Source organism: Protopterus annectens, chromosome 7.part0 (genome assembly GCF_019279795.1).
Source record: "Protopterus annectens isolate FY-2018-M chromosome 7.part0, PAN1.0, whole genome shotgun sequence".
In the NCBI taxonomy this organism is placed as follows: domain Eukaryota; kingdom Metazoa; phylum Chordata; order Ceratodontiformes; family Protopteridae; genus Protopterus; species Protopterus annectens.
The window spans coordinates 1,918,202,217-1,918,224,512 of record NC_056739.1 but is presented as its reverse complement, the minus strand read 5'-3'; the positions used below and the strand labels follow the sequence as shown (position 1 = coordinate 1,918,224,512).

The 22,296-nt window shown below is 39.7% G+C and overlaps 1 protein-coding gene across 1 annotated transcript in view; it reads right to left on the bottom strand.

The window, feature by feature from the left end:
- Positions 1–22,296, bottom strand: part of LOC122807260 (plexin-A1-like) — a 2,134,283-nt gene that overhangs the window by 1,117,804 nt on the left and 994,183 nt on the right. The window lies entirely within an intron of this gene.

Here is a 22,296-nt window from a genome sequence, read left to right as displayed (position 1 = left end):
AACTGCCTGATGTTCCATATTGAACATAAGAAGGTCCTTTGTGCGATTTTTTGACTGTCTCGTATACCGGCATATGGGCCAATCAAAAATCGCAAAACATGGAGCTACTTGTGTTTGTGACCTTTTTTTTTTTTTTGCCCCTACCTGGCCCGTCAGAAGTCTGGCAACCCTGCCTGTACCTATTGTTAACTCGTAACGACTTACTATGTTTTGAGGTGGTCCGCAGATACATTAAGAATTCAAGTAGTGGCCCTCCCCACAAAAAGGTTCTGCACCACTGGTTTAAATAATGTAGTAAAGATAGGGGGTTATATTTTACAATTCATTTAATTTCTATGTTAGGCATGAAATTAGGGAATAAAGATGTATGCAGATTTCAATGGGAAAAAAAAACAGAAGAAATAAAAACAACCTGTCTTTTCTGGAGAACATATAAATTATCATTCAGAAAAGAAGGCTTATTTGATAAATTCAGTACTGATGGAAAAACAGCATACTTAGCAAACTTGTTTATGTTGCCAACAGTATTTGGAAAGGAATTACTGCAGATAATTTTTTTCATTTATATGGGGTTCTAAATTAAACCCAGTAAAAAGAGGTATTTTGTATGTAAATAAACAGGAAGAGGTTTAGGGTTAATTAAACCAGTGGTACAAGTTCCTTCATTAAATATGGACAAAGTATTAAATTTGTTAAATAAAAAGATGAGAGATTAGTAGTGAAATTGTATAAATAAGAGTATGATAAATTTGGGGGTATGGTAAAAACAGTAAGAGAAAGTATATAAATGAAGAAATAAAATGTTACTAAGAAAAAATATTTTAGTAGAAAATAAAAATTGATGATATAGAAAAAAACAAAGTATATCCCAAATAACGTAGGCCCCAAGACCGAACTCTAGGGTATGCTACTCATTACGGGTGTACTGCTTGAGGTGGCTTCCCCTATTTTGACTAGATGGGTTCCATCAGTGAGCCAGTTTGCTACCCATCTGGTAACATATGGCTTGATGCCTAGTTGAGGGCCAGGTCAATGTAGGCAGTGTGCACCGCCTTCCCCTCATCCATGGCTTTGATGACAGTCTCAAACAAGTCGACCAGATTTTACAGATATGACCTCTCCTTGACAAAGCCAAACTGTGCGGGGTTGACTGCTTGGAGGCTGCCAATGTCCCTGCTAATGAGGTCCATGATAATCTGTTCCACAGCCTTCAGACACCAGGCTAGTTAGGCTGATGGGTCTATAACTTCCCGGATCAGATGCATTTTTTGCCTATGAGAGGGCAGTGATGACCTGTTCCCTAGAGATGAGGGGAGGGGGCAGGTACTGTGGATGTCCTGATTTACTGATGGCGGGGGACAGAGGGGTGAAGTTTTCACTGAATCTGTCAGCCAGTAGGTTGGCTATACCTACAGCATTTGGGTATGTGGTGTCCTGGACCACCAGTTCTGAACAGATCTGGGTGCTTCCTTTCAGATTGTGAACATATGTGAAGAAGGCCTTATTAATGTCTCTAGTATATGTGGTCAATTTGGACTCAAAGTTGGCTTCAGAGGATTTCACTAGTGCTCTTATTTGCTTGTTCGGGCTAAGGAGAGATTGCTTCCAATTGGGCACCTGCTCCTTCTTGGTCCTGGACAGCAGGTTTTTCCTTTTGTTATACAGTTTATTTATTGCAGATGTCCACCAGACAGGTTTACTCTTCCTTGCAGAGGATGATTTTGTCCTGTCGGGTATTCCTGATACCATGCATCTATATAAATGCCCATATAGTTACTTTAGTGTAGACTTGGACATTGGTGCCAGTTCCTAAACCTTCCCTCAGAAGGCTTTAATCAGCTTTGGAGAAGTTTTTTTTGTTTGACCCTAGCCAGAGGGAGGTCAGGGGAGATGGTGGCTTCGAAAGCAACCACTTTACGTTCAGATTTTACCAGGGAGGATGATACTGTAGTGGTGCTGCAGTAGTTACTCATGTTGGTTAATACCAAGTCCAAGACATTACCTCTTGTGGGATATCAGCTAGCTGTTCCAAAGTATTTACACTGATAAAATCGAGGAATCTTTGGGCATTTGTGTTCTGGCATGAGTAGTTTTTCCAGTCTATGGTTAGGCAGTTAAAGTTGCCCAGGATCAGGGTAAAGGGTTGAATCTTGATGGATTCGAAGAGGTCCAGACAGGTAGAGTGGGCATGTTGAGTCAAATTTCTGGCCTGTAGCTAGCTATGATTTGAATAGGGGGTCTTTTATCAATGGTAAACTGCACCCGGAGTGTCTCCTGTGTGTCATACTGTTTGACCAGCCTGGATGTGTGTGCGTCTAATACATATTGAAACTCCACCTCCTATGGCTTTGCTGCCCACAGTTTGGGGTCTGAATGTATGATAGGATGAGAAACCAGGTAAGGCTGGGTGCTCCCCAGAGCTTTGAACCAGGTTTCTGTGACTGCACAAATGTCAGTACCTTCCACGGTTAAAAATGCTTGCAATTAGTGCAGTTTCATGTTTAGACTCCTAGCGTTTAGCAGCATGACCTTTAATTTGCGTTTTGTTGAAATTTTATGTTGGTAGTATCGACCTCATGACTTTTCCTAAAAAAGGCACTATGGGGGAAGCAAGAGCCTTTGCCAGAAGTCTGAAGCCCAAGTGAGACAGATGCAGGCCATCTCTAGCAAAGCATCGTGGTCTGTCGATCATATCTTCTCAGGCTGTCAGGTACTGGATCCCCTTGGAAAAATACCAGAAATTAAGCCAATTGTTAAAGTCAATCATTTTCTGTTTGTATTGAGGCATCATTCTGGGTGACGGTAGAATGCTGCTTAAGGCTAGGGACATACCTGCCTGGGACACACATTCAGCAAGCTCAATCACATCTCTCTTCATATAATCCAGGGAGGTGCGTCTCAAGTCATTCACACCAACATGGACTATGAGAGAGTCATAACAGTACCTGTTGTTGAGAGATTTGAGTGCGTGTGTGATATGGTGAAATAATCACCCCTGCCAAGTCTCAAACCTGGGCCCCTGTCAACTACAGTATAGTGCATTAGCCCACTAGGCCACCCAGCTCTTAACTATGAGTAATTAGTTAACTGCCCTTGTGGGCCACTTGAAGGCAAGCCAATTTCTCTTTCATATGTGAGAATCAAATACTGTACCTTGTGTCTGAGAGTAAGCACCTTAACCATTATACCAACCGCTAAATGGCATGTGTAGGCTTCATTTAAAACTGGAATCTGAATAAAAGTTAATGGAAACTTCAACCATGAAATGTAATGAGACTAAAAAAAAAGCCATGCCTGTAAATTATTATAAAATGTGAAAATATGGACTGCTACGCAACCATCAGTAAATAAACAGTACTTTTACTTTCTAGGAAGTAGATCCAAAGCAGCAGTTGTATTACTACATGACACAGGTACAAAGGGCCAGTGGCTGATGATTACTGTAACATCACTTTGTATTTTGCAATATTCCATTAGGTTATACACCTTATAAACAAACACTATAGAATGTTATACGGCGTTTACAAGCCTTATATATATATATATATATATATATATATATATATATATATGTATGTACGTATGTGTTGAAATATACTGTATGTATGTTTACTTGTATGGATATTTGTTTCGCAGTATGTTGCACACAGATTCCCAACATACACACATATATTATATAGTAACAAAAGTATGTACAACTTTCAATGGGAGAGCTCATTTAAATCACACATTTATTTTGTTGACAGGGTCTGCATGGAGGAAAAGACCTGTCCTGCCCTGCAGGACTCATGTTAAAACTCGTTTTGGTGATTGTGTGTGTTGGGTTATACAGGGAAAGGAAGTCTTACCTTTCTGGAGAACCCATGTTAAAGCCAGTTATGGTGTTCCAATGGAATGGGATTTAATGTAATGGACTGAATTATTTAGTGATCTATGAAATGAATGTTAGATCAAAGCAAAAACAATCATCTTTTATTTACATGCATGTGATGTGCACTGCAGATATTTAAGCAAATGTAGTGTATATTTGTAGGCTAATTACATAAATGTGCGTCAAACTAATGGATGTATTACTCTTGTTAAGGGAAGCTGGTGAATCTCCTGCCTTTATGCATGTAACACAGAAAGAGTCACTTTTTTTTTCACGGTTTTTTATATGACACTACAGAATTTTTGTTGCTTCAGAATATGATGTGCCTAAAGTGAGAAAAGCCCTTACAAGCTCTTGAAAACCTCACCAGGACGTCTACAGTCAGCATTAAGTACAAGCCTTTTTATCATCCTTCCCATTTTACATGAGGCATTCTGAGTGTATCTTAAACATTTTAAACAGCATGCAGGCGTTCCCATCACGGTCATTCTATTCAATTTTCGCACAAACTTTTGGGGATAAGACTACGAGACTAACTTGGCCATGTATACAGTACTGCTGGCATACAATTAGCTTGGCTTGCTTGTACTTTAGATATAAAGCAGAACATGTACAGCCCAATAATCCTGTCAACTATCTTTAAGCCAGTTACTGTTATTATGCCTTAAAGAAAAATGCAACTTAGTTCCAGAATGTATTTTTTAAATTGTTACATAGCAAGGAAAGTAACAAAGTAGCTTTTTATTTTAGTCACTAATTTAACTTATTACAGTAGTAGAGTGAGGCGTCAAGCTGGCACCTCGGCACCATGAAAAAAATCTACTGCCAATCATTAGCAGACTGGAGTTCCGCTGTGGCGACCCCTAACCAGGAAAAGCCGAAAGAAAAACAACAGTAGTACAGTGAGGATGGTTTTAGGCTGAAAAACAGTTGTGTTGCTGCCTCACAGTGTCTAGAGCTTGGCTCACTACTCTGGTGACACCTGCAAGAATGTAGTGCATCAGTAGCAATAAGTAGAACCTAGTGAACCGCTTGCTTGGCTGGGAGGTTACTCATGCACTTCCTAAGGGCAGCTGAGGGGGTGGGGATACGACAGTACGATGACTGGCCCGCTGCCCATCACATCTCTTTCACCCTCACCATGGACTGCATGGGATGGAGAGAGCTCTCCCTGCTGGAGGAATGAGCTGTCAAAAAAATGAGGTGGGTGTATGTGTGTGTGTGTGTGTACATATATTATATACTCACACAGATATATACATGTACATATATTAGAAGAGAGTTAAAATCACTGAGCTGGTGAAAAAGTTACATGTCACTATACATCAATGGAAAATATGAGAGCGCGCAATGTATGAACAAAGATTTTGTATACATCCATGGCACTGTACTTCATACAGAAGTGTATACACAATTTTTCATAAGTCCAGTCACTTGCATAACCTTTTTCACTATGAGTGAATAAAACATCTATCTGTAAGCATTCACCTTAATGGTGACACTCAAAACGGAGGCTCTCTGCAGTGGGAATAACCTCCTGGATGCCCTCCCTTGCAGTCCTTAAAGTTTTCAGCTCTTACACTCAAAGGCATTGATTTCCACAAACAGTATAGTGCTGCATTTTTGCAGCAAGGTTATGAGAAGCATAAATCCATGGGATCCTTAGTTATACTCCCCAAAGACACTGGAATGTATCTGTAAGAAATATAAGAAGCAGCACAGCTATGAATCGCACATTTGAACTTTACACAGAAGAAAACTTGGCAGTGTACTCCCAATACAGAGGGGAACAAAGAATGGGAAAAATGTTTTCAATGCAGGAGTGAGGGGGTGCAGTTTGCTCACCTCTTTTGAGGGGAAGGGGTGCATATAACCAGGGGCACACTAGGTTGCATTAACTTTCAGATGGAGACTGGTGGGGCTACTGCTCATACCTTGGGGGGGATTGGGGTCAATGGCGCTTGGAGGGATCTTCCCTTACATAAATGAGGGAACTGCCTCCATCATTAGCTCACTGAATGCCATCGACCTGTGCTTTGCCGGGCCTTCCCCATGGAACAAAAAGGCCAAATGGCAGTGGGGGGGGGGGGGGTGTAGGCTTGACAGGCAGTGGGATCAAAGAAAAAAACAAATTAAAATAAAAATATTAAAATGGTGTTGGGCAACGACTGTTGGACAGATTCTCAAAACAGAGTCAACTATTTCACTCCAGACTCAGAGGAAATTGGTACACCTCATAATTAAAAACAAAAAAGTTAAGTTTAACAACAGTTATGGTGAAGTCCGGCATTATCAGTCTCTGCAAGCATATTAAGGAGCAATGTACATGCATGAAATTAACTGCAGACATGTTTCCTGTTAAAATTCCTAGTTCCTCTATATATGAAAAGTGCATTTACTATAAAGCAATGACATGTACATCTGCAATAAGTTTTTTTTTAAATACTGAATTGCACGATAAACTAAAAAAAAGCCATATTATCACTGCACACACTCAATTCTCACTACCTGTTTTCAATGTTCAAATCTTAATGACATTTTTGTTTAATTCTTAAAGTTTATGACGACATACAATTCATGTTGCAGGTCAAAAGTTCCATGTCCACAAAAAAATACCATTCTCTTCATGAGGTCAATAGGAAATAAGAAATGGGGTGTTGCTTTCCCCAAAATGAAATCCAGGTGAAGATTAGCAATATGCATTTGCACTGACAAAGTGGAGATGGATGCAAAAAGCTGAGGAAAGCTATTTTCTGTCCCAATTTCCCTCAACATATTTTTAGTGGCAATGTGGCATCATGGTTTCCTAATCTCAGTCTGAGAAGCTAGCATACTGAAATACAGACTCATTCTCTGTACCCATCGTTAGCTCCAGACTATACATGTCTTTCTTTACTGGGAAGCACCTACTTCCTGGAAGAACTAACAGCTGAGCTCAATTCAGAGGTCATGCTCCTTTCATTAGAACTCCAGAATAAAGAGGGTTAACTTCACTGCATAATCTCTCTGCAGAATCTCCATATACAACATTCACTTTATATACATGCCCCTTTGATTCCATACTACCTTAGCTTCAAACAGGCTGCAGTTTGTCAGTTTATGTAATAGAGCTTCCCAAGGACATCTCCTATTTTTTAACTATTACTTTTATCATTTAGAAAATGTATATATTTGGCATCTATCCAAGCAACACCACAACACTTCATATGGCAACGTCAAGCTTCGGTTAGAGAGACTTAAAAAAAAAAAAAAAAGAAAGAAACCTCTGTGCTTTTCCTGTCAAAAGATTAGAAAATAAACGGCACAATAAATACTTACAGAACCTGACAGACATAGTGACTTAATTGGGTCACAGTACACCCTTAGGAAGGAATGTGTCAGATGGCTTCCAAATGGTAATACTATATAAATACCTATAATTCCATTGTTACAACAGACTAGCAGCTGTGAGGGTAGGTTTACAGTTGCTTCCTGTCATTAAATACTCAGGACATGCACACCTTTTAATCGGTACATAATTAGGGCAAAAAAAAACCTTTTTCACTCTACTGTCAACCTCGATGGACTGCAGCTATGTATATAGAGGATAAAAATGTCAAATATATCAGACTTTCAGATGAGCAAGTTCTCATCTGCTTATCACTTCTGGTTGTCTAAAAGTTAAAATATCTTTAACATGGCTGTAAAGATACAATATCAACAACAACACTGGCCTAATATCACAGGTTTTCCATTTCAACAAAATAAATGCAGCTCTCCTAGAAATAACGTGCAAAACAAAACAGTAAGAAAACTTAATTGCATGAGTGGTTTTCTTTTGTTTAATGTTTAAGAAAGCAGTAACCAGCCAAAAAAAATAAATAACTAAATAAAAACTAAGCAAGCCTTTTAAATTTTCCATAACTACTACTGTGATGTCACCACTCAGGAACACGTGCATATACTGGATATCTATCTGTTCCAATACCACGTAGCAGTTTGGGGGGGGGGGGGCTGGAAAATGGGGAATGCAAAATCATCAACACATAGACCCGTTATAGAGTCAGTCCCATATCAAAGAGAAGTACTGATAAGTAAATATTCATCTTATTAACGGAACTTTGAGATGGACTACAGAAGTGGATGTAAACATTTGAATCTCACACTTTCCATCTTTGTACATGGTTGAAAAGCTGCACCAGAATAACTTTACCTTGGCTGCTTTTTAAAGCCTACATTAAAGTATGTGGGGGGGGGGGGACCAGTGGGCAAGCACAATGTTTTCCACATTTGGTGGAGGATCTTCCACAGAAGGACTGTCTTATCATAGTGCCCAAGAGACAGGATGCTGAGAGTCATGCAGTATGCATGTCAGTGCTGATTATAAGCAGGATTCCAAGGGGCAAAGGTGCCAAAGTAATGCCACCTGATTAGGACAGGACACCAGACTGCAAGTCTGGCATTAGATGACAGAAGAGAAACCCATTCTACACTCACAAAACTTAAGTTGAACAACTGAGAGATAAAACATGGAGGAATAAGAGGGGTCTCCTGTTACTGATCTCTGAACAAATGCCAGCATATGGAAAGGCTCAGAGGCTGAAGACCACAACAGGAACAGCTGGAAGGCCACCCACAGATATACAGAACACAACTCTAATCCCAAAAGACGAGCATCCTGCCATCACTGAGGGAAAAACGTGGAGAGGTGCCAATGCACAAAGAAACAGGCACAGGGCAGCCCCAGAGAGAGGGCAGGGAGTTTCAAAGCTATCCCTCTCCTCAGAAAGGGAGCAATCCCTGATGACAGTCTTCACCTGTTCCACAGCTCCAGAATGGGTAGCTAAGACAGGACATCACTCCCTACTTCCAGTCTTGAAAACAAAAGTTACCAGAGGGAAGACCATCTGCAGAACCACTCCCCACAGAGACTGAGGACCTGCATGGCAGAGGGTAATTAGTCAAGGCCTCTTAAGACAGTCTGGCAAGCCCAAGGATAGGGACAATTTAGGCACTCCTGACATTGTGCCTTGGGAGGCACAGGGCTTCCTCCTTCTATGAGAGACGATTAAGGACTCCAGTTGCAAGAAAGCAGACCTCGTCATGAGAAGAGTCCTAAACATTATAGGTGGCATCTAACAGGAACAAAAAACCCGTGGCTCAAAAAAAAAAAAAAAAAAAACCCTCCTGTTAAATGCAGCATTAAGCAGGCTACCACCCTGTTCATCTCAATGAGGGAATGATCACAGCTATGAAGTCTATCACAAAGATGAAGCCATGTCTGCCGCTCTTGTTAAAGCAGCCATTGCAGATACCAAACAGCAACTAAGTTTTGGTTGCACCAATACCCAAGTGGATAAAGTGAAGGCACATCCTTCTCTGATCACAGACACTTGGAGGGTCTCACTTGACCTTAAACACAAAGTACCTCCACCAGCAGCAAAAAACATATTCCTTATTTCAGGGTATGCAAAATCTGAGCAGGTATTCCCACCAAGTTAATGCAAATAAAATGAAAAAGAAAGTCTAAGTTTAAAAGTAAAACGATAAATACATACAACTTGCCAACAAAAACAGAATTAATTGAAATGCTTTAGTAGAAATCTGTAGAAATTTGTTCAACAGTAATAAATGACTAAAGTCAAGGAAAAAGGGTCACGCGATGTGACAGGTGCCAGATTTGCTGAAACTCAACACTGACCCAACTGATAGATACTAAATATACTTCAGAAACTATGAGGTTAAAGCATTTGTGCACTTCATCTCCCCTCCTTGATGTGAAGACACTCTGCCTTCATATGCCATTATTTTATATATACTAGCATAACAATCAAACCAACTTGAAAGAAAGGGAAATATTTTCCCCATTGCTTCAAGTCAGTGTGACCTTAGTAATACATTTAAAGACTGGGCGTGTGGGTCACAGCCCCAACCATAGTGGGTTTTATTGTGCTTCCCCTGGAAAAAGAAAATCACTCTGATTTACAAAAGTGTTATGTATTACTGCAGTCATAGTGTAAGAATTCTGGATGAAGCAAAAAGTAATGGGGGGAGCAAATAACCCAAAATCGGGGACCGATTTTAAACATCATCCTTATAAACTTAAAAAAGTTGGTAAATAACATGTTTTGAATTAGCATGGACTTTTTGAATGATACGAATGCCTGAAACTCAAATGACTCATTATTTAATTACTTCAATCCAAGATTTTCCAGAAAAAAACACAAACTTTACGAGGCATAGACCAAACAGGAGGCAAAAAATCTGGGCATTCTGCAAAGTTCTAAGCAGTTCAGAACTACAACTACCATTTTACTTGCTGGGGATAAAGTTTGATGTAGACTAACACATGAAACCTTTGTCAAAGTAGGCCTGGGAAAAAAGTAGTCAACAAAATAAATCAAATCAGATGTACAGCTGTCTCATCCAGAGTGCATACTACTAAAACAAGGCACATCAAACTCTCAAATTAATCCAATACAGCAAAACTGACTACTCCTTATACACAGGGTGCTAATCAGTCTCAGGTGACCTCACTTCCTTAGTGCACTAAGGAAAAGCTCCAGAAAAGTTCCTGGACTTCTATACCCAAAGCAGACAAAGCTTCAAAAATGCACTAAGTCGAACTGAAGCAAGTGAAACAAAACAACGTCCACATCTTCCCCTACTTTACATACACGGTACTGATAAAACCTCTGTCAATATGACTTCTTTAGTACAATAAAACAGTAATAGTAACGTTTATGCCCCTGTTCCGCTCAAGTTTGCCTCAAGGACTGAAAGCTGCACAAAGATTACACTTACAAATGCTGATAAGAAACAACTGCTCCTCTGACAAACAGCAAAGACACAGCAGATACTCATCAAAATGTAGCAGAAATGCTAGGCAAGGAAACAGTATGCTAGCAGCAAGGACAATAAAGAGGTCTATATTAGAAGCTCAGTGTCTTCTCTTCTTCAAACTCAAACACCGACACGTAAACAGCCAACACTGGAAACCGCGAATGGCCACTCCCCTGTGAAAAATTTTGCTTGGCCGTTATCAGGAATTGCCCTTTTCTCCAATGTAGAGCAATCTCAGAGTTGGTCTATTTAGTCAGGGGATGTGGGGGGCAAAGCCCCCCACTTGATTAGGGTTTTAAAGTTTGTTTTTTATGTTTACGGCCGAGTGAATTTTTTTCTCTAGGAAAAAATATGCGGAAGTGGCCGTTCGCAGTTTACAGCTTTTGCTCTTTATGTGTTGACCTTTACGTGTTTGAAGAAAAGACTCTTCCAGCATATAATATAGACCCCAATAAAGTTGGCTACAAATGCTGTCAAATGCTCAGATCTTGACAAACAAAGGTAATGCACACAGTGAATTTACACACGTGCCTCAAAATAAGATTGGACAAAATGTAGACTTCTAAAGACTATTAAGTCAAAGGCGCAGACAAACAGGCACTACAAAAAACTGGCAACATCTTGCAACAATGTAGCATCTGCAGTTCATGTCTTAAAAACATTGTTGGGAGTCAGTTGATATTAATTCAAAGCAGTTACAAACCACAGAAAAATATACAAACAGAACATTAAACAACTTGAGAGAGTACAGCAGTAGGCATAAATATCTGAAAACTGGCAGTCAGCTGCTGACATCTTGGCCATTTATCAGGCCAGCCTCAGGAACACGACAAGCAAGACCTACAAGCTGGGAACAGACAAGTTCAAAGAGGGTCCTCCTGGGTTTGCAGCCCTGGACACCAACCATTGTTATCCTCCCATACATATTGCCTTTTCTATCAGTACGCAACTTCTATACAGGAATTTACCGAAATAAATGAGCTATGTGTTGGTTTTATTCTGCACTTAAAAAACATGGTTTGAAGTGCATACTTCCAAAGATAGTTTTAAAAAGGCAGCTTTTGTATGTGCCGCATGTGAAGCGCCTGCAAACACTGCTGTTTTTATGAATGCTACCCTAAACACTAACAGAAGCCTCTAATTTACCATCAGACACTGGCCACATGACAATCTAATCTGTTCCCACACTCCCAACATTTTCTGACATAATTATACATTATATAATTGTGTGTTATCCATGCAACACTTCTCATTCACAAACGAAAACACCCTTCTTCAAACTTCCCAGCCATACCATCACCAATTAATGTGATGTGGCCACACTCCCACTGCAACAACCAAAGACACTGTAAAAATGCCGCCCACCAAAAAAAAAAAATCTTCAATGTTGAGGTGAGAATAATGTACACTGGCTATAAAACACCAAGAGCTATATACATAGCACATGACTACAATATGTACATCAACTTGAAGTGCTGCGGTTTTATATCTACGTATATACATGTACGTGTGCATAGGCTTCACTTTCACAGCCAATCATCCAAAACAGCAGCTGTATTAACACAATGTAAACACATATAGTACAAGGAAATTGTACATAAAGCAGCAGTCCAAGGGTCACGCTACAGAAAGAAGAGATCAGTCACTCAGAATACAGCTTCAACAGGAAGTGACAAGGTAAAAAGGGGAGGGGAAGCTAGTAAAGAGGGCCCTAAATTTATCTAACTATTTATCTAACTTGTTGACCAAGTTAGCCCATGTAGGCTAGTGGCCTCTACTCAGGGGGAGGCACAAAGTGCTATTTTTACTACTATGGAAAATGTGGCCAGGGTATTGGGGAATGTCCAATTTCTTTTTTATTGGTGACATGGGCGCTTTTACACCCATCTGAGCTACCAACTCAAGCAGATAGGATCTAGGTTTAATGTCTCATCTGAAGGACAAGACTCAGGAGTACACCCCCCCCCCCCAATGCTGCACTGCATTGTCAACAATACAATAACATGAAGTAGGAACAGAAACCCCAGCCTTCTGGTCTTCCAGCACCAAAGTAGTAGCTCATGGTAAATGTGGAAAGCAACACAAAACTGGCAAGTAAAAACAGTTACTAATCACAGTGATATCCGTTTTACAATTTCAGGGCCAGGGGTTCAATCCTGACCTTGGTTAATCCACTGAGTTTTGCATGTTCTCCTTACGTCTGTGTGGATATTCTCCAGGCACTTCAGTTTCTTCCCCAAAACATGCTGGTTGATATACTACATTAAGTTCTCCACATCTAGATTGTATTCACCCTTGACTGCAAGATTCTGTCTCCCTGCCTGGGGGGGGGGGGTTAGAAGCTGCAATACTAATGCTATGCTACTTCTGCCTGCCTCACCCCCAAATGCAGAAGCTCCACACCCAACTACACAAACTGCCTTCAAGCATACCTCTCAACTGTACAGATTTTTGCAGTATGCTCAGATTTTTCCTTCATATTTTTGGCCCGCTTTTTCATGAAGTTGTAGGTTTCTGGCAAATTAGTGGCAAATCATTAAAGACTGAAGTTTGAAAATAATGACAGGCATTTGAGTTTCAGACTTCATAGCCTTCAGAAATTTCATGCTAATGCAAAACCTGCTATCCTCTCAACTTGCTAATTTTGTAAGAGTAATATTTAAAATGGGTCACTATTTCTGGGCCTTTGTCCCACTTTTATTTATGGCTTTGTCCAGATTTCTTACTCTAAGTTGAGAGGTATGCCTTCAAGGTAACAAGTACTGAGAAAACAGCTGTAGAGATTGCATGTGTATTCAGCTTTCCTTGCACTAGAATACACTCACACTGATCCAGCTGCAAGGAAAGGAAACATCAACTAGCAGGAATTCAAGTATGTGTATTATAACGGTTTCAACATTAACAGATCAGGAGCTACTAAACTAATGCTGTGGTTCAATGTCTGCATTTGTTAGTAAATCTTCTTTCGGCCGTTCTCATTATGGGTCGCCACTACGGATCATCTGTTTCCATTTCTTCCTGTCCTCTGCATCTTGCTCTGTCACACCAACCACCTGCATGTCCTCTCTCACCACATCCATAAACCTTATCTTAGGCCTTCCTCTTACCTGTTATCTCCATCCTTAGCATTGTTTTCCCAATATACCCAGCACCCTTCCTCAACACATGTCCAAACCAATGCAATATCACCTCTCTGACTTTGTCTGCAAACCTTCCAACCTGAGCTGACCCTCTAATATACAGATTCCTAATCCTGTTCATCCTCATCACATTCAATGCACATCTTAACATCTTTAACCCTGCCACCTCCAGCTCTGACTCTTGCGTTTTTGTCAATGCCACTGTCTCCAACCCATATAACATAGTTGGTCTCACTACCCTCTTGTAGACCTTCCACTTTCATTCTTACTGGTACCCATCTGTCACAAATCTGACACACTTCTCCACCCAGTCTGTACTCTCTTCTTCACCTCTCTTCCACACTCACCATTACTCTGAACTGTTGATTCCAAGTATTTAAACTCATCCACCTTCACCAACTCTACTCCCTGCATCCTCACCATTCCTCCATCCTCCCTCTCATTCACACACATGTATTCTGTCTTAGTCCTGCTGACCTACATTCCTCTCCTCTCCAGAGCACATCTTCACCTCTCCAGGGTCTCATGAGCCTGTTCCCTACTCTCCCTACAGATCACAATGTCATTACCAAATATCCTAGTCCACAGGGACTCCCGTCTGATCTCATCTGTTAACCTGTCCATCAGCATTGCAAATAAGAAAGGGCTCAGAGCCGAACCTTGCTGTAATCCCACCTCCACCTTAAAACGCATCCGTCATTCCTACCGCAGACCTCACCACTGTCACACTACCCTCATAAATATCCTGTACCACTCTTACATACTTCTCTGCCACTCCCAACTTTCTTATACAATACCACAATGGTTCGCTAGGCACCCTGTCATATGCTTTCTCTAAGTCCACAAAGACACAATGTAACTCCTTCTGACCTTCTCTATACTTCTCCATCAACACTCTCAGAGCAAACATCACATCTGTAGTGCTCTTTCCTGGCATGAAACCATACTGCTGCTCACTAATCACCACCTCCTTTCTTAACCTAGTTTCCACTACTCTTTCCCATAACTTCATACTGTGACTGTGTTAGTTAGTAAATGCTAATTAAAATTGGTATCGTGATCAGATTTAGAAGTAATGGAAAATGCGCGCACGCACGCACACGCACACGCACACACACACACACACACACACACACACACACACACACACACACACACACACACACACACACACACACACACACACACACACACACTCTATATTGGGAATCATGAACCAACATAATGATGACCCTTCCCCCCAAACAGAAGTGTACACTGCTTTACAACAATGCAGCAGAACATTTCTTGCTTCTACACTGTTAGACTATACAAGACTACTCTCGTTTCATACACGCAAGTGCACACGGATACATACACATGTATCATCTGACAAATGAGAAAAATTACTGTCCTGCTCTTCTTTATTATACCAAAATAACTTGAACTATCTAAGCAAAAGGTATCATCAAGGTACAAAAAGGAAGACAAAGCAGGCACAAAACAGACTCAAAGGCAGTGACGAAGTGCAATTTAGGAGACAGAAAAAATTCTCTTCCTTCTGTAGGCTCGTTCTCTTTAATGCAGCCAAGTACTACATCAGTAAATTGCACCATGCATCACTTTTCTGTGTTCAGGAAAGAAGACAGTTTTTCTGATGAAAGGACAGTGCGACACCTGCTTTGTTCATCACCCCGTTCGTCAGAAAGGATGTATTGTGCAGGGCAACAGGTAAGAAGTCCTTAAAATGGTGGTGGGAGGGGGGAGTACAAGATGGTTTTCTACAATCACTGTCATCTTAAAACCACATAATTATCTCAGAAGTCATGGCAACACAGATTTTTCAAATCTCATAGGTCAGAAGCTGCAAAACAGGGACCACTGCAAAAAGGTCTGGTAATGTTTTTAAACTTGTATCTTACCTAGCTTCAAATATACAACATCTGGCTGCCATGACAGTGAAATTCTGGAGGTCACACCTTGCACCACGTCAAACGTTTGGAACAATTTACTGAAAATCTGTACAAGGATGGGTGGGAGGCTCACAAATAGTCAGAATTACTGCTTTTATGCCCCAAGAAGAGCAATAGAAGTGGGGACACCCTTGACAATGGAACAGGTATAAATAATGGTGAATATTGCTGTTTTTTGATGAATTTAAATTCTACTTTTACTCACAAAAAACACCTCCACTCTTTCTGCACCCTTTGTCACAATGATGTTGGTAAATGTACAGCAATGAAGAGGAGTAAGTTAGTTTAATAGATCTGCTATTTAGACTGAAAACAAAACATTACCACTTCATAAAATGATACTACAATGCAGTAGGACTTGTTAAAACAGACAGCATAAAACTTTGCATTGGCATCAGTAAAGGCATTCATGTAAGTAGTAATATATAAAACAAGCAAATATAGCTGCCATCTGCCTCTTTCGGTATCACACAACATTGTCTCAATTCACAGTCAGCTTATAATCATAAAAAATGGCAATGAATACCAATAGCAGAATATTCTGGAAGGTGCAGAAAGGCTCAAATACCTTTTATATACCCACACATGCTTTTGTCATTTTCCATTCCCTATTTTCTTGTTGCTCACATGTAACTTAAAAAGCATAACCTAGCACAGGAAATACAGTGGTCACTTCAAACACTGACCTGGCAACTTCCCTTAGTATCAAAGCATATTAAATAACGGTGCAAACTGGCAAGGTCTGTCAATCGAGTAAACACCAAAGTATGAAAGATTTACAAGTGTGGCACACATTTTCCGCACACCTAAAACTTACAACCTACTCCCGAAGTCACTCTAACAACGAGAACTTCCTTGTGGTCATACCCCAAATACCCCTTGCAGAAGAATCTGAGTTAGTTTACTGGAAAGGAGGATGCAACGCATGAACACATGGAGGTTAAAAAATGTGCAACAGATGTACCAAAGTGCAAGTGTGACGTATCTTGAGGCATAAAAAGGGCCGACAACAGTAATGGAAATGTGAATGGATTGAAGACTTAAGACAGACGTCTGAAACCTGCTCACAACATTCACTTGCATAAAGTAAAACTTTTAACATCTTTCAGCTTTATTTAACATAATCAAAGCGCTTAAGTACCACATGAACATGACCAGCTCCATCCAATGGCACCATTCCAACATTAACAAAATTAATAAATGTAAAAACACACAAATGCAGAAACCTTCAGCAGGACATCCCTAGGTACGCAGTACATGTTCATGGGATGCTGTATAAGATATAAATGGAACCAGATAACCATTCCTGAAAAGTAGAATTAGGATTAAAGGAAAAGAAATATTAAAAGCAAATCCAAAACATAGTCCAGGATGGGATGCTAGTGAATGGAACTGCAACAGTAATGTGAAGAGGTTTACTTTAACATTGCAAGGCTACATCTGTAAAAAGTCTGCTAGCTGAAAAGTATGAACATTTATTTAAGGATAGAGGTCAAAACAGTAAACACTCATAAGTGAATGCTTTCTGAACCTGTAAAGAACACCAAATGTTCTTTTGTATGGAGTTTTTGCTGGCATCTTATTGGATGAGATTTGCCCTTACCCCCCGGTTGTGTGATCAAAGACTTGGTACATAGCATGGGTACAGGAGTGCACAGAAGCTTTTCCCCTGCCAAAAAAAAAAAAGTGTCTAAGTTTTGCTTATTTGTGATTATTTCAGATTCACACAAACAACTGTAATTTTTACATATGTTCATAATGCTCACACGAAGTTTGACACACATATGCGGGCGACGCAGTGGTGCAGCGGTTAACGTCGTCACCTCACAGCAGGAGGATCTCTGATTCAATTCTCAGCTGGGGTGCCTTCTGGCAGAGTTTGCATGTTCTCCCTGTGATCGCGTGGGTTTCCTCCAACATTCTAAATACATGCGTCTGGAGGGTTTCTCCCCAGGCCTCCACTGAAAACAGTCTCTGTCCTAGTCGGACTTTCCCAGTCAACGAATAAACAAATATGTATATATATATATATATATATATATATATATATATATATATATATATATATATATATATATCCATATACATATATACATATATACACACACACACACACATATATATATATATATATATATATATATATACACACATACACACACACATTTGGGATAGAATATTTAAAAAATGCATGACTACAAACAAGACATATGCATTTATTTAATATTTTAACAAACTTTGGTTCCTATCGCCCATGCGACCATCAATCGCCCCATCCTCTACAGGGCCATGCTGACCCCCTGCATACCAAGACACCCAGAAAGGCACAAAAGAACCAGGGTATATATCTCTGTGATGGGGGGGGGTTACATGATATTTACACTTGATTTTAATATGTCCTTGGTCAAAATGCAAGGTACAGTGTCCACTGTACTGGAGCCAGTGCAAGTACAAGCTCCGAGTATCTGTGATTTCCAGGTAAATTATTTGTTCACTCCTTAGTAGCGCTGTGTTTTCAGAGTCCAAAAACGCAGAAGATGCAATTCTTACCATGTTTCAGGTACAGCTCCCAGAGCATAAATTTGTCAGTAGCCTCATTCCCCCCTTGGGGTCAGCCACATCTCTAATTCTCCCTCGGCCAATTCCTCCAGCTCCATACCTGCTAGTCAAACTTAGTAAACCGGCAGTCTTGTCAGGCCTAGATATCCTACTCTGTACAAGCATTAGTTTGTGAGGGGTGACCGTATGAAGGGATCCAAGACATCCACTCACAGTCTGACTTCTGCTTCTGAAAGAAGAAATCTTTATGAAGCACAGTTTGCAAATCAGATCACTATAGGGGGGGGGGGGGTAAAATCCTGCACAGATATACCCTTACCCATGCTGTGGTGGTTTTCATCTCCTTTACTATTAAAATCAGCTCCTAAGCTGCTGTACCTCAAGGAAATGCGAAATCACCCCTGGTATGGCCTCCTTCAAACAAAATGAAAACCACATTCAAACATGATCAGATAATAGGGTGCTGTCAAAATGGAATGTTCCCAAATGTATATCCCGTCATCACGTTCTGGGTTACTGTACAATAAAATATTATTAGCTATAAGAAAACCAAAGTCAGAGGACCATGGAGCTCTCAAAAATCCTCACAGGAAATGTTACAGATCAAAGTAATACATCTGTATAAAACAGGCAAATCTAACAGTAACAAAATACACTTCATTTGGCACAGTAAGTCAACAGCATCTGTAGTGGCAGAAACTCCTCCATAGGCTTCTCTTCTATTAAACTAGTAAGAACCAGCAAGCTATACCTTGTAATCAAGGAAATGCTTAGCTATTCCCTTCCCAGATGTGCTTTAAGAAGCAATTATGGACTTATTCTGCTAGGAAAGCACCTCACAAGCTAACTTACACTCAGTGATCATAGATTCATAGCTTCATAGATTAGTACTAGGCTAACTGCCCTTGTGGGCCATTTTAAGCCTAGCCAATTTACCCCATGTGAGAATCAAACCCTGTACCTTGTGTCTGTAAGGCAAACATCTTAACCATTATGCCATCCTCCCACTATAAACAGAACTCTTTCAGGATTTGAACCCAGGATCTCTTGCACCCAAAGCAAGAATCATACCCCTAGACCAACAAGCTACAGTTGAGCTTGTGAACCTGAAAAAAAAAACAGTAAAGAAATTAAACGGTTTCTGTTTTCATAATGCTATGCCACACCCTGACCTGGCTTATACAAACTGCTTATAAACTACAAATCAAGACTAAGCCAACAAATTTTTAAATAAATTCAGCAGTACTGCTGATTTAAGGCAAGAAAAAAAAGCATGTAAATGTAACCATAGCACACAGTGCTTTTACCAAGCCAAACCATTATCATCAGGTCATAAGCAAACATGGCCTTTGGGGAATTAATTTTTAAACACTGCAGACACTCTCAGTAATAAATCATGATTTCTTCATACGTTTATGTATCAATAACAACTGAATTCTGAACTAAACCATACCATAACAGACGCTTCCAGAAGTAAATGCTGTGTGGAAACTTCTGTGCATTATTGTGATTTCACTGAAAAATATTTTATCATCATGCACCTAACCGAATGCAATCTATACAGCAGAACTGAACTTTATGTTGTCTACAACAGGAGAGAGACTTCAACCAAAACTTGTGGGTTTAGTTGAATGAAACTTATTTCTGATCAACAAAGATGCCCCTTCCCACACAAACACTCCTACATTAAATGTTTTTAGATTCTGAAAGAAGGTGATAAGAGTAATGGTGCGATTTTTCACACTTTCTCACACTTAAATTTAGGAGTAAGTGGGCCCAAGGGTAAATGCTACAGCTGTTTCTAATATACAACATTAGAAACAGTTAATTCTTAGCAAAGGATCAACCTCCCTCCCTCCCATTTTACTTTTTATTTACTTATTTATTTATGGCATAAAAAACATTCTAGAAATATTTTTAAGAAATGTAAATACTTTACAGTAACATTTTTTTGCAATGACATACTGTGCAATCCTCATGCATGGTACATTTGTTATTCTGGCACCAGTTGTTGATACAAACATTTTATGTTTATACAGTACTAATAAAACGGCTTTGTGTGTCAGTCAGTGCTTACATTCAGTTATCAATACCTTGCCATTATTATCCATGCAGATCCAAACATCACAGATCAACTATACCACCCAGACTTGAGGTCATGTTTGACTTGACTTTGTTCATTAAACAAAAAAGAATTAATGCAGACATTGACTATTTACACCCTAACTTGACAGTTAATGCATACATTGACTATTTACACCCTAACTTGATATCAATAATTAATTAGAGACCATATTATTTACTTATATGATATTTCAGGTCCTAACAGCTAGATAGTGAGATATTAGGTGCTTTGTTGTTTGTCAACTTCTTCAAATACATTTCAAAAAAGCATCCCATAAAGCCTACTTTTTTACTGTAACATTCTGTTTTTGACGTCTAATAGTAAATGGTTTTCCATTTTATAGTTACAGCTTTCTTACCACTATCAACATGCAATGCAGCAACACTTTTCACTTCTTTAATCCATGCTATTTTATACCAGCTCAACAAAAATATCTCTATACTGTGGTTAAATTCTATACTGCGGTGGTGGTGCTGCGGTAGCGGTGTCGCCTCACAGCAAGACGTTGTCCCATTCCGATTCTCAGCTAGAGCGTCTTCTGTGTGGAGACACGCATGCGTGAATGGGCGTACCTTCGTTGAAGGTTGTGCGTCAGGGCTGGCAACTCGGCACGTAAAAATCTACTGCCAATCATTAGCGGACCGGAGTTCCGCTGTGGCGACCCCTAACCAGGAAAAGCCGAAAGACACAACAACTGGGGTTAAAGTCTCTTCCAAGTATATTATTCAAGTATATTTTGTACTGAATGTATTACATTCCTAGAATATATACTCCCAAGAACCTCTTTCTGAACTATCACATCTCTAGTGTACATCTCTTGTCTGTAGGAACATTTTCATACAGGGAAATTTTCTAGAAGGTTTAGTGGAAAATATCAAAGCCTCATTGTGATACAATGGATAGCACATCATTGCCTTTATTTGCCTTTATTATAGGCGGGCTGTACCACCAGGACCAAAGTATAAAATATGCTAATAAAATGAACTACAACTTAACACAGCTGGATTGCCATCTTCTTACTTTGGCTACTTTTTGCTGACTTACAGTGGCATAAATGGTTGGAAGCAGTGGTACAAGAACTCTGTTATCCCCAAGTTAAAAAAAAAATGTTCATAATATTTTAGGATGCTGTTTGTTATATGTGAAGATATGCCCAATTCTTAAAAAAATACTTAAGTACACACAGACAAATGCAGAAACTCAAGTAACACTTTTGTGGCAAAAAAGTTACCAAATTAAAGGATATACTGAAGCTCAGATTTCAAACTTAAGACTTTTTAGACCATTCCAGACATGTACACAGGAACCCTGTTCAACTATTAAAAAAAAGGTAAATGAATCTAATTTGTGTGCATCTCTCTTATTTTTGTAACAGACAACTGCACATCTTGTTAAACAAGCCCACTGCAAGAGCTTCCCCTCAGAAATATCACCCTACTACTTCTAAACCCTTTAAGGTGATAATTTCGTCTTTCTTGCATAACTTGCCTTTCATATAACTCAAATACCTTCCCTCACACATCAGATTTCCTTCCTCCAATAACCCCTATAATCCCCCTTTTTATCTGCATTTTATCATTTCTAGCATTCTGCTGTTTTTTGCTGCCAGTCTAGAAATAAATGAATGGCAGTGACTTGTTACTCCCACATTTTTCTATCATTTTCTCAGAGGATGGGTCTAACCAGGTCACTGTGATCAGCGCACTATGTTAATAAAAAATGCCCAACTCAAACCATAAAAAAAAAATGGATTCTGAATACAGCATACCTGAAAGCTACTCTGAGTAAAACAAATGTTAATGGCAGTGACTCTGTCCATAGCTTTTA